Source organism: Tenrec ecaudatus, chromosome 1 (assembly GCF_050624435.1).
Source record: "Tenrec ecaudatus isolate mTenEca1 chromosome 1, mTenEca1.hap1, whole genome shotgun sequence".
Classification (NCBI taxonomy): Eukaryota; Metazoa; Chordata; class Mammalia; order Afrosoricida; family Tenrecidae; genus Tenrec; species Tenrec ecaudatus.
This window is the reverse complement of record NC_134530.1, coordinates 215342966-215350749: the sequence shown is the minus strand read 5'-3', so window position 1 is coordinate 215350749 and position 7784 is coordinate 215342966.

Genomic DNA, 7784 nt, shown 5'->3' with positions numbered 1-7784 from the left:
CTATGGAGTGAACCCCACCCCTCATTGCATATAAAGAAAACCACATAAAACAAAAACAAGGCCAACACCCATAACTAAAACAGAGAAAAATCTCAAAAAGAAAGCAGAAATTAAAAGCTAGACCACATTTAGAATGGGTCAAAAGGAACACATGATCGATGATTTTAACCTAACTACACCTGTAGTAATCCTTTTCCAATGCACTCTGTATGATAGATAGCAAGTCTAGTCCCACCTCTGGTCAACCAAGGGCCACAGGGGATTCACCGCAGCTCCATACATGTAAGGACCAGGCCAACGGACTTTGGGCTTTCACTGCGGTTGGATTCTCTTGGCTGTGGCTTATTGCCGAGGTGTTGCCAAGTCGGCTCCACCTTAAAGGGACCATATGCCCACAGAGCGGACCGTTGCTTGGTTCTGCACTGTCCTCCCATTGCTCCTGTGCCCGAGCTCATTGCTGCAGCTGCGGTGTCAATCAGCTCCTTGAGGGCATTCTTCCTTCCACTTTACCGAGCATGATGTCCTTCTTCAGGGACTTGGCTCTCCTGACAACATGTCCAAAGTAGGGAAGATGCAGTCTCCCCATCCTTGCCTCTAAGGAACACCCTGGCTGTGTTTCCTGCAAGACACACCAGCTTGTCCTTTTAGCAGTCCATAGTACTTTCAATATTCTTCTCCAACACTGCAATTCAAACCCATTAATTCTTCTTCGATCTCCCTTATTCAAGGTCCGACTTTCACATGCATATGAGGCAATTGAAAGTATCATGGTTTGGATCAGGTTCATCTTAGTCCTCAAAGTAACATCCTTACTTTTTAATAACCTAAAGATGTACTTAATGCAATGTGTACTTTGATCTCTTGACTACTGCTTTCATTAACGCTGATTATGGATCCAGGCAAGACAAAATCCTTGACAACTTTAATATTTTCTCTGTTTTTCATGATGTTACCTATTGGCCCAGTTCTGAGGATTTGGGTCTTCTTTACATTAGCTTGTAAGCCTTAATATTGCTCAGCAAGTGCTTCAGGTCTTCCTCTCTATTTAGCAAGTTGTGTCATCTGCATGTCATAGGTTGTAATAACCCTTCCTCCAATCTGATACCACATTCCTCTTCAAATAATTCAGCTTCTTTGATTATGTGCCCAGCATACAGATTAAGTATGATGACAGGACACAACCCTGATGCACACCTTTCCTGATGTTAAACCATGATGTTAAACCTGTCTCTGTTCGTACCAATGCCTCTTGATCCATGGACAGGTTCTGCATGAGCACATGTTCTATGATACACATTCTTCTCAATATTATCCCTAGTATGTTATGATCCACATAGTAAAAAAAAAAACCCACAAGTAAATATCTTTCTGGTATCCTCTGCTTTCAGCCAAGATCCATCTGACATCAGAAATAATAACCCTTGTTCTACATCCTCTTCTAAATCCAGCCTGAAACGCTGGCAGCTCCCTGTCAAGGTACTGATGCAATTGCTGTTGGATGATCTTCAGCAAAATTTTACTTGCATGTGATCTCAATGATATTGTTCTATAATTTGAGCGTTGTATTGGGTCACGTTTCTTTGTAATGGTGGATACCTTCCAGTCAGTCGGTCAAGTAGCTGACTTCCACATTTCCTGGCATAAGCAAGTGAGTTCTTCTAGTGCTTCATCAACTTGTTGAAACATTTCAATAGATATTCTATCAATGCTTGGAACCATCTTTTTGGCAAATGCCTTCAGTGAAGTTTAAACTTATTTCTCCAGCATCATTGGTTCTAGTTCATCCATTGCCTCCTGAAATGATGGAATCTCAATTAGTTATTTTTTGGTACAGTGATTCTGTGTATTTTTTTCCATTTTCTTTTGATGCTTCCTGAATAGTTCAATATTTCACCTATAGAGTCTTTTGATATTGCAACTCAAGGCTTGAATTTTTCTTCAGTTCTTTCAGTTTGTTGTGCTGAGTGTGTTTTCTTTTGGTTGTCTAACTCTAGGTCTTTACACGTTTCATTTTAATAGTGGAGTTGGTCTTTTTGAACTACCCTGTGAAGTTTTCTACTCAGCTGTTTGGCTTCATCTTCTCTCCCATTTGCTTTAGTTGCTTTTCAGTTAAGAGCAAGTTGCAAAGTCTCTTCTGATAATCACTTTGACCCTGTCTTTCTTTGCTGTCTTTTTAACCACCATTTTTCTTGATTGATGCTCTTGAGGTCCTCCCACAGCTCATCAGGTCTGCCCTTGTCTTCCATGTGGCAACCTGTTCTTGAGATCTTCTCAAAATGCAGGTGGGTTAGACTCCACGTTGTATTTTGGCTCTTATGGCCTTGTTTTAATTTTCTTCAACTTTAACTTGAACTTACATATGAGTAATTGATAGTCTGTTCCACAGTCAACCCCTTGCTTGGTTTTAGCTGCTGATTGACACTGAGTTTCTTTATCATCTCTTCCCACAGATATAATCAATTCAATTTCTGTGGATTCCACGTGTACGGTCACTTTTTGTGCTGTCTTTAAAAAGGTATTTGCTATGAACAAGTCATTGCTTTTGCAAAATTATATCATGCTATCTCCAGCTTCCTCACTATCACCAACTGCATATTTTCCAACTACTGTTTTTATCTCAGTTTCTAATTTTTGCATTCCAGTCACTAATAATTATCAATGATCTGGATTGCATGCTTGTTCAATTTCTGGCTGAAGTCATTAGTAGAACTCTTCAATTTCTTCATCACTAGCTTTAGCGGTTGGTGAATAAATTTGAATAATACTTTTATTCAATGGATTTCCTTAAAGACTGATAGATATGATCCTATCATAGTCAGTATTACACTTCAAGATTGATTTTCAAATGTTCTTTTGGCAAGGAATACCCATTCCTCTTGATTGGGTATTCCTGACAAAGTAAATCATATGACTTTCTGATTCAGAAAAGCCAATACCAGTCCATTTCTGCTCACTGATGCCTAAGATATAGGTTTTAATGGATTATAGCAAGGAGATAAATGCTTGGATTATCAGTTTGTATTGGGCATCTGTGTCCCATTTCGCAGCTGCTTAGATCTACCTTGTCTTCTACCCAATATCAAGCCACAAAGCTCTGTGCAGATGAAAACAGCCCGCCCATGGCCTCGGGGCTACACCTATTCTCAGTCTGAGGCGAGGGCTTCTCCGAGGCTAGGACACCAGTGCCAATGATCGGGCACCTGGTCCGAATGTGATTGAGCTGACATGCCCACACTAGAACAAAGTAGAGAAGGAACTCTGGTGGGTAATTCTGCAGCACATTCTCTGTCCAGGACAATCCCAATGGGTCCAGCTCCAGATTCCCTCAGTAGTGGGGAACTCATGGACTCTTTCCCATATTGCCCACCCACCCTTCCTTCCCTCCTTCCTTCCTTTCTTCCTTGTTGCACTCTCCCATCTCGCTTTTTGTTCCATACAATCATTCTCCAAATTACTAACTAAGTGTATGCAACCTCTTAGCTCACACTGCAAGGGGCGGGGGCTGAGTGTACCCAGGCTAAAGTACTCACAGATGTCATTCATATATTTGTCAATATAGCAGTGAGGAAGGCAGGTTGTTAATGAGGTCGGGGAGGCAGTGTCGGGTGTTGAGATGCATAATGTTGAGAGCCTTGTCTAGGAAGATGTCTGAAGGAGGGACTGTTTGCCCTGGAATCGAAGTAGTAAGAATGACTTTGCTATGGGAATATCTGGGATAATATTCATTGCAGATAAAAAAAAAAGTCTCAAGTACCACTATTCAGTCAACTGTAATAGTGGAGTTCACAGAATTCATGTTGTGCATCCCAGTGATGTAAGGAGAATCTGAGGTCTTAAGAAGCTTGTGATCCACTTTAGAGACAGCATTACCTTTCTATGTTAGAGAACATGGTCACTCACCCCCTGGAGCAAAAGGACATTCTACTGATAGTGTCATTAATTGAGTCAATGGTGTAGGATTTGAAACACGATTGGGAAAAGGAAGATATACAAGTGTAGGCCAACGATGAGTCACAATACATGAATTGCTGTGTTGTGCTGGGTAGACTTTTCAGTGACTGGACACTACGTCTTCAAACCATGGAGGGTGGTGATAGTGCCAAACTTCCAATAACACCCATTCATGAAGGTAGCACGATACCTACTAGATTAATACATGTCATAATAAAGCAAAGACGGCATGAACATAGTAAGTATATGGTAGCCCCGGGGCACCCACTATTCCTTGGGTACCCTCAAGGTAAGAGATCCAAATCCTTCTCTAACAATTGCCACTTCAATAAGCGTGTTGGACATTGGTTTGGATCTCACTAAAAAACACTTATGGGAGACCACAAGGTCAACAGTTACTATACAGCAAAGAGAAGAGAAGGGGGCAGGGAAACTAGAGTCCTGGGAACGGACAACTAAACAAAAGGAAAGAGAATAACAAAAAGGTGGGGAAAATTTAACTAATGTCACTGAGAAATTTGTGTGAAAAATGTCAAGTAGGAACCCAATTTGACGTGTTAACATGCACTGAACATGCAATAAAATATTGTTCATGAAATAAAAAGGAAAAGGAAGTGCAAGGTCCCTGAGGTAGCTTGGTTAGGTGTTGCCTTGAAAGCAAAGATTGTTGGTGCCACTGGAACAAAGTGAGTAGAGGAGGGATGCAGAGGCCGACTTGCACATGCATTTTCAGGTCACAATAGAGTTTGAATTGTATTTAAAATGCAACAGAAAAACCTGGGAAGGTCTGAAACACAAGACATAAAGTGATACACTTTATGTTTTGAGCCATTTGCTGTGTTCATGGAAAACAGATGGGAGAAAAGCAAGCATGGAGGCAGGTAGAGCCGTGGGGAGATACAGGTGACAGATGGCGGTGGCTTTAGGCTTCAGCAATGCAAAGGGCAGAGAGAAAACTAGAGTAAGAGGGAAAGTCAAAGTATTGCTACAAAAATCATAGAAACTTAGGCAAAAAAAGGTCAACCTGTAAAGATAACTGTTTTCACATAGCCTCCATTTGTGTCTACATACTTCCGAGACCCTGTTCCATCCCTTGAACCAGTCTCTGAAGGCTTCTGCACTTCCCCAGAGAATTGGCATCCTCGAGGGACACAAACTGGGTTCCTATGAAATGTTCTCTGAGATTGGGGGCAAAAAGAAGTCTGGAAGTGCAAGATCAGGGCTGTAGGGTCTAGGGGATAAGGACTATCAGTGAACTCCTCCCAGGAGAGCACTTGCCACCCTTGAAGAATGGGCAGATACAATTTCCTTGGGCATCCTGGTTCCATTGCAGAAAATCAATTAAGATCACTTCCTTAGAATCTTACCCCCACCCCCGCCGCCCCTTCTGCCAAACATAATGGCACTAACTGCTATCCCGAGCCTAACAGTTCAAAAGGGGGCTGCGTATGCCTGGAACCATCACTGTCTCTTTTCTATCTACGCATAGGTACATCTAGAAATATGTACAACTATGTATGAAGACATGAAGGGGCTTCACACGTTCATGGAAACATGGAATTAAAAGATTATGGAATTTTTCCCATGTTTTTTTGAAGTCCCCTTGGATATATATTTCTTAGCTTGACCTGTTGAGGAGACCCAGAAGCAATGTCATTCCCCCAGGTGTGAGCACATCTAAATATCCTCAAATGGGTGGTGGCAGAGAAAGGGGGGCACCTGAAACAGTGTGTTGTTCCAGAAAGTGCTTGTTGTTCTGGTTTTGTTTTCCCTTAGATAAGTATTTGTCAAAAAAGATAAAGGAGCCAGCCTGTAGAAGATCATTTGTGCATGAAAAAAAATAGAGTGTTAACTCACTGATATAGACATCATGTGTCCATACTGATATCAAGACAAAAAAATGGCAAAGGGAGACTATTTCTGACAGAATGGCAATTAATAAAAATAGAAGGAATGGCTGGTTTGCAGTGTCCTATTTGGCAACCATCAGAGTAAGAATTAAACAGGCAAGAATGATCAATGATCCACTGATGGGATGACTGGTGGTTGACAGAACTCTGAAAAACCTGCTACCTAGAGAGTCCTGAAATGTCTCATGCCTCTGCTTCAGATTTGGATAGACACACGCTTCCCTTAGTCTCTTCCCGGAGTGCTCGTCACAATATCCACAGTTGTACTTTTGCTTGGTATGTGAAGGGACATTTTGCTAGACTGAACATGCTGAGTCTAGGGCACGATGAGGAACAATGCACAATTGTGGAATTTTTGAATAAGAACATCTGGTTTCTTCTTGGCTTGCTACTATTCTCCTGCAGTATTCTGCATTCATTTTACCTTTAAACAACTGAAGTTGCCACTGTGTCCAGCCACGGCTCCCACTTTTACCCCAAACTGCCATCTCCACGCTCTCACTGAATGGCTCCGTGGGCATTCTATGGCTTCTTCTTTAAATTTAGGGGTCCAAGATTGGTCCTTATCATTTTAGTGGTGAGGGGAGACAAGGAAGTGTTCATTATTTTAAAAAATAGTCTTACCAACTTATGATGGACTTATCATACAATTCAATAGATCTGTCAAAATCTAAAAGTCAAACTCATTGCCATCAGGTCAAATCCGATCTTTGTCACCTATGGCACTTGCTACCTTGAAATCATTCTCCCCAAGTACCGTGATTTCTCAGATGCTGGATCTCCTCTCTTATCTGCCCTTCTCTTCCGAGTTTTCCTGTTTGTGCATTTGTGGCCCACCCCTGCAGCGTCCATCTCTACTTCCTGCATGATAACAGTCGTTTATTAACACAACAGACTGAAGACCACGAAGGTCTTGTGCCAAGTCTTGAACACCACAGTGGACACACAACAGCTCCTGGTTCTTCTGGGGCCTTAGGTCTAGCGGGAAGACAAACTAAGCAAAAACCCACCCAAGCCCTTGTGTGGTGGCGGGAAAACCCGCCTAGGCCAGGCAGACTGTGAGCAGGAAAAGAGTGCCTCCCAAAAAGTGCAGCGCTGGGAGATGAGGAGGCGTTTGGCTTTGTTTTTGGCTAGCAAACTGGGAAGAATGACTTACAAGGAACTGGACCGACAGTACTTGAAATGGACGCATCAGGTTTTGTTTTGTTGGTGTCTGGGTCTTCAGGTGAGGACGAACTTGGTGCTTTTGAAAAACAATGCCAGTGGGGCTGCATCAGAAAAACCAAATCAAAGTGGATTGAGAGGGGAGCCAGAGAAGACATACATGCATCTTCTTCTACACTCATATGAAAAACCACACCCACTGCCATCCAGTCCATGCGAACTCATGGCGGCCATACAGGACAGGGTAGAACGACCCCTGTGAATTTGCGTGACGGTGACTCTTTATGGGAACAGAAAGTCCCATCTTCCTCCCGTGGAGTGCCTGGTTTCAAACTGCTGACTTTGTGGTTAGCAGCCCAACTTGTAACCTCTCTGCCCCCGGGGCTTATGTAACAGCTCTGTTTATTAGGCAGTCACTGGGGCCAGACACTGCACTGTGGCTTTGGAAAATGCGTGGTAATTTCATTCTCTTGTGGAGTCAAGGAGTCATATAACTGTCTTACAAACGGGTTAAGTGGAGGACTAGAGAAATCAGATAACTTATTACATGCCTGGAGCCTCTGGGTGGTAAACTGTTACCCACTTAGCGACTAACTTAAATGGTGGAGACTTGACTCCATCCAGGGGTCCCAAGGAAGAAAGGCCTGGTAATCTACCTCTAAAGATATCTGCATTGTATTGCTCTTAGGTTTCTCCAAAATGGCAGTTAGGGGAATAAATAAGAACTTTGTTAAGTGGCTCAGGGATACCCACAATGGT